Source organism: Stegostoma tigrinum, chromosome 10 (assembly GCF_030684315.1).
Source record: "Stegostoma tigrinum isolate sSteTig4 chromosome 10, sSteTig4.hap1, whole genome shotgun sequence".
Taxonomy (NCBI): Eukaryota; Metazoa; Chordata; class Chondrichthyes; order Orectolobiformes; family Stegostomatidae; genus Stegostoma; species Stegostoma tigrinum.
Genome location: NC_081363.1, coordinates 74074811 through 74084785, shown reverse-complemented (window position 1 = coordinate 74084785; position 9975 = coordinate 74074811). Strand labels below are relative to the sequence as shown.

The 9975-nt window shown below is 38.4% G+C and overlaps 1 long non-coding RNA gene across 1 annotated transcript; it reads right to left on the bottom strand.

Annotated features, from left to right (window-relative positions):
* Positions 1–2334: 2334 nt before the first annotated feature.
* LOC125455268 (uncharacterized) lies at positions 2335–9604 on the bottom strand. Its single transcript, XR_007248201.2, has 3 exons — positions 9384–9604; positions 9202–9288; positions 2335–7171 (listed from the first exon to the last, which is right to left on the bottom strand). It is a non-coding gene; the product is annotated as an uncharacterized LOC125455268 (long non-coding RNA).
* Positions 9605–9975: the final 371 nt, after the last annotated feature.

Genomic DNA, 9975 nt, shown 5'->3' with positions numbered 1-9975 from the left:
CTTTTCTGAGACTTCACCCTTGGCTAATGATGATGCAAATACATCAGCCAGGGCCCCCACAATATTTTCTGAAGCCTCTTGCAGGGTTCTTGGATATTTCTGGTCAGGACTCGGATATTTATCCACCTTCATACATTTTAATACTTCCAACACCATCTTTACTGTGATATGGACAGTCATCAAGATAGTGCCACTAACTTCCCAAAGTTCCCAAGTCTTCAAGTCTTTCTCCACAGTAAACACAGAGGAGAAATATTCATTGGGATCTCGCCCATTTCCTGCAGTTTCACACATACATGTGTACTTTGGTCCTTGAGGAGTGCTATTTTCTCTGTAGTTATTCTTTTTCCTTTAATATACTTAAAGAACATCTTTGGATTCACCCTAATTTTCTCAGGGAAAGCTATTCCCGTTTCGTCCTCCTGGTTTCCTTTTTCAGTAACTCCTGTGTCCTCTACATACCTTGAGGGATTCCCTTAATCTCAGCTGCCTATTCCTGAGCCGTGCCTCCCCCCTTTTTCTGGTCAATGCCCCAATATGTCTTGTCGTCCAGGGTTCCTTACTCCTGCCAACCTTGCCCTTCACCCTTGCAGGAACATATAGAACTTGACATCTTTATTATTAATTTGAGACACCATGAACCAAAATGTTGAGTACTAAAGACCATTTCAATTACATACTATGGGTGTAAAAGGTTTAGTTACTGTTGACAACAATAATGGCGGAGGACATTAATGCTTCATTAAACAAAGTCCTGGTTTTTGGCAAAGTGAATCCAGGGGATTTGGCCTTTTGATTGTCTGGATATTGTAACATCGTCTCCCCAGGAAGAAATTGATACAAGTGTATCAAGTGACAAATGACCTCAGTAGAGTGTATACATTCCACACACTGTGTTATCTCAACATTATTACAAATACGCAGCTCTTCCATAAGGTCTATCACTGCTTGGTTAATGCTCTGAAATGATAAAACTGAAAGAAAATCTTTCCATTAGGATCAAGCAACACACAACATTTTAAAAGAAAAAGTAAAAGTATCTTCCAATGTTAAGAAGTACTTTAAAAAATACAGAACTGGATTAATATGTTCACCAAAAACTTGGTGTTCTTTTCTTTAATGTTTTAACCAACAATTCCAGTTCTTTTCTTTATTTTACTCACTCATGGGATGTGGGCATCACTGGCTGGGTGATCAATTATTGTCCATACCTAGTTGCACTTGAGAAGGTGATGCTGAGCTGACTTCTTAAACAATAATATTGTTGTCCCAATATTGAGGAGATTACATTGAGAGCAGGGAATGCAGTAGACTAGACTGTGTGAAATGCTGCTTCACCTGAAAGTGCATTTGGGCTCTTGGTTACTGAGGAGGGAGGAAGTAGATGGACAGGTGTTACACCTTCTGACTTAAGGTGGGGTCGCAGAGGAATAAAACTGAGACTTTCGCTGAGTACAAAACATTCAGCATCAGAGAGCGGAAGGTCAGTAGGGATGGTGAGTACCCGTCAGGAGGTGGGGTTTGGAGAGGGGGTTGAGTCAGAGGGTTGGGGAAGGGAGGAAGGATCTAGAATGCCAAGGATATCTCTGAGTTTTTGCCTCTTGTGCGCCTTGATGCCTGAAAAGAAAAGGAAATATTTCTTGTTAGCACACTGATTATGCAGAGGATGAAGCGGAACTAGGGAGTGGTGCAGTCCTGAGCCCATGTGATGTGATGATGTTGGAGACAGAGGTCAAAAGCATGCGTATGATGCCACGTGGCACTGAGTGTGGATCTCAGGAAGCGGTGAGAGCAGCCCTCTGTGGAACTAGTCAAGTTCGATTTCTGGTCAATTATAACACCCATGATGTTGATATTGGTGGAATGCAGTGATGCTTACAGCATTGAAATTCAAGATGTGGTAATTAGATTTTCTCTTATAAGTCAATTTATCAGGTTTTGTTGAAATATGTCCATTAAGTTCATAGATATTTTCTTTTCAGACAAATAGGTGAAAACTTTACTCTCCCTTCTTCATTGGTGAAGTAAACTTTTACACAGGCTGTCACACTCCCATCTCAGTCAGCAAAATTGAATCACAAGGAAAACACATCTCTTATTTCTTTAATGCAAATATAATATTCACATGTGAAAAATTACTACAAAATTCTGCTCACTAACTGATTTTCTTCACCTCAAAAATTTCTGAAGAATATAATGTGTTTCCAGTTCTGTGATGTACAGGACAGAATGGAAATGAACAGCCAAGACTATAAATTGAGTTTAGCCAATTTTAAAGGTCTATCTCATAAACAAAATGAAATGAAATTTAGTATTTTGCTGTGATGAATGATTTTGGTGAGAGCTATTGATTTCTAGTTAAGATAAATGTGGGGTCATGCAACTCTAGAAAAGTTATAATTTAATTGATGTTTATTTTAGTGTTACAGACCTTTACAAAGAGTGAGAAAGTCAGCCATCCCTCTGGGTTAGGATTTTCCTTGGACACATTTTCTGTCTTATGGAGCCAATATCATTTTGCTTAAATGTAAATCAGATCAAACTGATGTATGCTCTCATTTTTTTATATGATCGAACAGCAACTCATTTAAGGGCCTGGTGTCTTTAAATTTTTTGGGGGGCAATTGCAGATGTGTTGAACATTGTGTGTGGAATTTTTGAGTTGCAGTGTGGCCACACTCAGATGAAACATTGGGTGAAACTCAGTTACACCAGTCACCCTGTAAAATCAGTAAAGGTTTTTGATTAATTGTTTTTCAGCCACCCAAAGGCTTATTGACAGGGCACATGCTGTATGAATTTTTGATAGGTACTCCATATATTGTGAAATGAGGAATGGCTCTCCTCAGGCCTCTGTGTTAGGACTACTGCCCCTGTATATATACAAACATAATATACATCCATATATATTAATGAAGCAGACTTGTGCACACAGGGTGTAATTACAAAGTTTGCAGATGACATGAAACTTTGAAAGATACTAAGCAGTGATCAGAATATTAGCAGATATCAAGAGGGCATGAATAGACTAGTGAAATGGACAAATGTGTGGCAGCTGAATGGTGGTGCATATGTTCCATAGGTTAATTTTGGTGGAAAGAATGAAAAGGAGCAATACATATGTTACAATTTTAAAACAGGTTTAGGAACAGATACATCTGGAGGAATATATTATCAAGTCTTTGAAGGGGGCATATTGTAATTTAAAGACTGTTTAAAAAAAAAGCACATGGATTTATTAAATAAGAGATTCTGCAGCAAAAAGGAGTTCTGCCATGTCTGGTGTTGGCTGTTTGGAAGATCTAGCCAATTAATCTCATTCCCCAACTTCCCTAATGCTGCAAATTTGCTATTCTCAAATAAATGACTAATATCCTTTGAAAGTCACTACGGAATCTGATTCTGCAATATCGAATTGCGTGTTTTGGGTTTCAGCAACACTGTGCATGAAAAAATTGTCTGATATTTACCCTCAGATAATTTTTCCTTTGTTTTAAATTTATAACATCTTACCACCAATTCAAGCTACAAAAGCAATTTCTCACTACTTGCCTTATTTTCAGACCTACGGGTCTTTCCCTCACCTCCCCTGCTTGTAAAGAGTAAAACTCAAATTTTTCCACATAACTGAACTTCTTCATCCCTGGTGTCTCTTGGTAAATCTGCTCTCTACCCTCTTCAGGACCTTAACATTCTTTCTAAATACTCTGACTGAGGCCCAAGCAGTAAATTGTAAAGACTTAGTATTAGTTTGTGTGCCCAATAGTCACATTGACAAACTCGTGTCCCATACACACAGCCGCTAAATTTTGTTACAGAAAAGAAAGAGGCCACTCAGTCCATTTTGTCTGCATTAGCTCTCTGTACAAGCATTTCAATTAATGCAGTTCTCTTGCATTCTTCCCCTAACTCCACTATTCCTCCTAAATAACATTTTAATTCTGTATTGAATGTTTCATTGAATCTGGCTTCACCATACGCATGCAATGCATTCCAGACCACTGTTTGAAAAAAGATTTCCCACATGTGTTTTCTTCCTTTACCAATTACTCTAACATTTGTGTCTGCTCATCTTTGATCCTATCACACGTTTCTCCCTATTAACTCTCTCTGTTTCAATATCTTTATCAAATTTCATCTCTGCTTCTCTTCACAAAGGGAAACAGTCCAAACTTCTCAAATTATCTTCATAACTAAAGTCCCTTTTCCCTGGAATCATTCTATTGAATCTTTACCGTACTTTTTCTAATACCAACACTTTTTAGTACCTTTTCAATATACCTAACAAACTTCAGGTGTTTGTGAATGTGAACCTCAGATTCATCAACATTCTTGCATCTTAATTCATCATTGTATCATTTAAATGATACTGCTTCTCCAAGTTGTCTGTGTTGAAATATATCACTTCACACTTATCTAAATTCAATTGCTTCCATCACACGTCTACATATTTCACAAGCCTGTCTATATCCCCTTGCAGTCCTATTTACTACATCACAAACATTGTTTATCATTTATAAACTTCAAAATTATATTCAGTACATCCAAGCAAGGGTGAATTGAATGGTTTTTTTAGCAGTGAGATGCTCTGGTCTGGATTCGCTGTCTGAAAGGGTGATGGACTCAAACTCCATAATACCTTTCAATATTGAATGGGATAAATATGCATAATGGAAAATAATTGCTGAGCCATGAAGAAAGAGAAAAGAAGATAGATTAATGAATACGTTTTTGAAAAGTTGACTTTTCGAAACAATGGACTGAATAGCTTCTTTCAATGTTTTACCATTACATAATCCTACAGGAGCAAGATGAAGCCATTCAATCCCTCAAACCTGTTTGCTTTTTAATTATTCAAAGGTCAATTGATTTCTTAACTTCATCTATATGCCATAGTTCCATAGCCTAACAAAGAAATTATAATTTACATTCCCCAAATGTCTTGATTGATTCTTGATTTCAACAGCTTTTCACAGAGTCATAGAGTAATGCAGCATGGAAACAGATTCTTCAGTCCAGCGCGTCCATGCCAACCAGACATCCCAATCTGACCTAGTCCCATTTGCCAGCTTTTGGCCCAAATCCCTCTAAGCTCTTCCTATTCATATACCCATCCAGATGCCTTTTAAATGTTGTAACTGTGCCAGCCTCCACATTTCCTCTGGCAGCTCGTTCCATTCACGCACCATACTCTGTGTGAAAAAGTTACCGCTTGGGTCCCTTTTAACTGTTTGATTGTCACGTGTATCTAAGTACAGTGAAAAAATTTGTTTATGAGTAGTACAAGCAGATTATTGTAAGCAAGGATGTGCAGATCAAAAAGACTTAGACAGAAGCACACAGGTTACATTGCACAGGGTGTGCACTAGGCAAGATCAACATTAGCAAGGTCAGCATTATTTGAGGCTAGAGAGTACATTCATCAGCCTGATAATGGCTAGGAAGAAGCTGTTCCTGAATCTGCTTAAGTGTGTGTTCAGCTTCTGTATTTTCTGCCTGGTGGAAGAAATTGTAGGAGATCATGTTGATGATGTTGGCAGCCTTTCTGCGGCAGTGATCTGTGTAAATAGAGACCATGGATGGAAAGTTGGCTTCTGTGATGGCCTGGGCTATGTGAACCACCTTCTGTAGTTTCTTATGATCCTGGCAGAGCAGTTGCCGTACCAAGCTATAATGCACCCGGACTGTACACTTTCAATTGTGCATCTATAGAAGTTATGGATGTGCCGATCTTCCTGAGCAGCCTGAGGAAGAAGAGGCATTGTGGTGCCTTTTACTCTGTCATATGTATTTGGGAAGTCCAGCACAGGTTGGTGGTTATCATCACGCCAAGGAACTTGTATGTAGTGCTCTCTATTCTTGCAATCAATTTGATTCCATAGTGAAAAGTTGTGATTCCATTATGGATCTTGGAGATCACTTGCTAATTTGGACACATAACCATTATCCCTACTTTCTGTCTCCATCCTCCTAAGTAACATGTTTTCCAAAATGATTAGTTGCTTCACTTTCTATGCCCCCTCATTTTTGGTAACCTTTCACTTTCATGTGAAAAGTCATGCCTCCTAGAATGAGTAATACCTTGGAAAGAAGATATTCATGTTACATCTTTTAAGAAGTCCCAAAGTATTTCACAAGCAGCTTCACTACTTTCATAGTGTAATCAGTGTTTTGTGTAGGAATTGCAGTAGTCAATTTATGAAGGGCCGATTATCCTAAACACCAACTTGAACCAATCACCTAAAATTGATTGTGTGACATTGACTGGGGAGAGGCCTCTTGCATTTCTGTGATTTAGAGCCATGAGATACTTTACAGACTCCTAAGAGGGCAGACGTTTCATCCAATAAATAGCACTTCCTGCATATTACACAGACTTTTTGTGCTCAAGCCTCTAGAGTGGGACTTGAACCCACAATATTCTTATTCAGATGTGAGTTTGGTACCAGTGGGTGACACTATATGGACCTTATCAGCATGGCTAGCGCTGTCCTCAAAACATTCCACTAAATTTGTTCCACATAACATACCCTTTACAAATCCATACCATGCTTGTGACAACAATATCTCTGGCTTGAATGGAGATGAATGAAATGAACTCATGATTCAAGACCACACTGCTTTAAGTGACTGGCATATAATTTCAATGTAACTACCCTGCCCTATATTGGGTACATATATACATATGGGGAGAAATGGCTGCAATTGGAACAGTCCAGGGTAATAAAGGCATGGATAGGGGTTTCAGTGTCAGATATTGTACATGCATGCATCTGGCTTCCAGTTTGCATATTGGTTGTTTTCCAGCTGGTACCCTATGTAAAAATTGACTTTAGTCCATATTACCTGAATTGAATTTTTCATCTTATAGTATTCCTGCAATGTTCAGTGAAATATTTCTTCAGTGATCATCAGCTTTAAAAGCAGCAAACTGTCTACCACAGTGAATTGTCTTGTTAATTAGTAACTAAGATATTCTTGTATTTTGTAATCTCAGGTAGCTCAGGCCATTGTGAGATGTTGACTTTGCAGTGCCTGAGTGATCATATACTGTTTCATTCCATTTTACAACTGAGGCTGAACTAAGATACTTATCATTTTTTCTTCCTTCTCGTCACTTTCCTTGTTTCACACTTAGTCTCCGTGTATGTTTGTCACTATCCTTTTCGTTCTGTGTGTGAATAAGAAGGTTATTTTCACAGATTGTACCAAGAAGGCTGAACAAGCTAGCTGTAAATATTTTTGCTAAAATAATAAACCTGCATTTATGTGTTAGTAAAGTTCCTCTTTATAGTTCTTTTTAAATACCAGTCAGTGTAGGAAATGGCTTGTTCTCACTGTATAAATTGTATACCCAACCATGCATGATTTTTAAAATAGAAAACAGACTAGCTGTAATTTGATTTTACTCCTCATTAATAAACTATGTTCAGGTCTGTATTCAAGTAAAAATAAGAACACATGCTAATATTTCATTGGCTGTGCTATGATTTTCTGCCATAGTTACTCACTATAATTCATCCACTCTTACAGCAAGAGTGTTTCCTTTTGGGCCTTTTCTGTACGACTTCAGTATTTTACACCACTCTCATATCTTACAGCCTTCGTGGGAACTGGAGTAGGACATAGAGCCAGTGTATCAGCCATTCAGTGGGCTCTTAATAATCTCCATCCATAACCTCCATCTACACATCTTAGCTCCTTTGTCTTTAATAGCTTCATCAGCAACAATCTAATGATCTCAAAATTAATCAGTGAGCATCAACAGGTTTTCATAGGAGAGAGTTCAGCACTTCAATTACTCATCACATGAAGGATTATTTCCTAATTTATATCATTAAATGACTTGGCCCTGATATCTGATTTTAAAGTTATGTTCCTTTTACTAGCTTTCTTCATTAGTGAAAATAGCTTCTCTTTGTCTCTCCCAATTCCTTTCAAAATCATAAAAGTCTTGATTGAATCAAACCTTAAATGTTCAGTATTGCTGGGAATATGGTGGCTCAGTGGTCACAGAGCTAGAGACCCAGGATGATTCCACCCTTGGCCGACTGTCTGCATGGAATTTGCACAATCTTCCCATGTCTGCTGGGCTTTCCTCCTACAGTCTGAAAATTGCAGGTTAGGTGGATTGGCTATGCTAAATTGCCCATAGTATCCAGGGATGTGTGGGTTAGGTTGATTAGCATTGGAAATACAGGGTTACAGGATAGGATTGGGTTGGGGGCATGGGTTGGATCTGGGTGGGATGCTCTTTGAAGGGTTGTGTGGACTCCATGTGCCAAGTGGCCTGCTTCCACACTGTAGAGATTCTATTCTATGATACAAGCCTAGTTTATGTAAACATATCCTCACAAATTAGCTCTTGGAGATTTGATAGCAATCTGGTGAATCACCAAAGCCTATATGTACTTTCTCAGGTGCAGTGGCTAAAATGGCATTCCAGATGTAGTCTAACACAGATTTTATAAATGCCTAAAAAAGCTTCCTTTTATGCTATTAACCCGTTATTTTTTCACCTAACCACTACAATGTAGTGCTCCGTGGACATGGACACTAAATCTCTTGGACTTCCACATTCCTAGCTTCTTCCTGCTTAAATTATACTTGAAATACTTGCATACCTTTGGTCCAAAGTGGATGAGATGATACTTAACTACATTGAAACGCAACTGTCACAGTTTCATACACTCAATTAATTGACCAACTTAACTTTTTAAATTACATGCTCCTGTTTACAATACTTCTTCAGTTCATTTCTTGAAGGCAGTTGCAGCCCACAGTCCCACAGTCTTCACTATGGTTAAGGCAATGAGGCAGGGTCTGTAGCTACCCCAGCTGAAGCAAAGATCAAGCTACAAACTGTTGGCTCTAATATGATCCACATCAGTTGTTCTACCAACTTGCCTCCCCAAGAATTTTCTGTTGCAACATTCACATCCTTCCTGACTATCATGTCTTGAAGTGTGATTTGAACCCAGGGCTTCTGTGTGAAGAAAGGGAAGCTAGTCATTGCACACATAATGTCTGTTCCACTATTCACCACAATGCAATCTATGTGTCATCAGTAAACTTGAATATTTAGCTTCCTATTGTGTTATGTAGGTTATGACTGAACAAGTAAGTATTTGAGGAACTTGCACGACATCACAAATTACTTCCTTCCGATTCAAATACATTACCCTTATTTTCATCACTTACCTATATCTCATAGATGACTCCATTGAAGTTAAGTCTTCCACTTTTTCAGAATTTGGTTGGTTTCTGACTGAATTGGAGGAACCACAACTGAAACAAAGTAAAACAAAAATGCCTCATTTTGGCTGAAAGATATGCAAGTCTGCACCTCAAGTCCTGGTAAAACTTTGAGATCGAATTCCTACCAGTTTAGTGTACAGCATCTTATCTCAGTTTGTGATGAATTTATGTATTTTCCCACAAGCACACAGTTATAGACCACATCTGCCTCGCAGTGTTGGGGATTTTTAGTTGTAAGATGATATATCTATCTTCCATGGTGTATCCAGAGGCAGTCTTCGAGCTGTAAAAGGACAGTGTCCTCGATGTTTTACTTCTGTCCCTTTAGAGAGCTTGAGCATACATGTGCTGGTCTCCTTTTTACGAGTCTGAAAGGGACAGATAACTGCTGTCAACATTTCCATAAGTGAAAATTCCTCTTACATTGAGATCATTGGTTTGTTCAATAATACTTCAACAAGGCTTGTGAGTCTCCTGTAGAATTCCGTCTGGCTTACTCTGTGCAACACACTGTAAGATCAGTGAGCCTCAAATCCTTGAATTAAGATCAATTAAGAAAAATCATCTGGGGGAAGAAGATGAGATTTTCAGCTTGAAAATCTCAACAGCAGTAATCTTGTCTTTCAAAAAAAAACAGACTGCTGCCAAATTGCCTTCTATAATGCAAAGGTTGCTTCAGGGTTAAAAGGTTAGCCTGTTGATCCTCTTTATATTTCT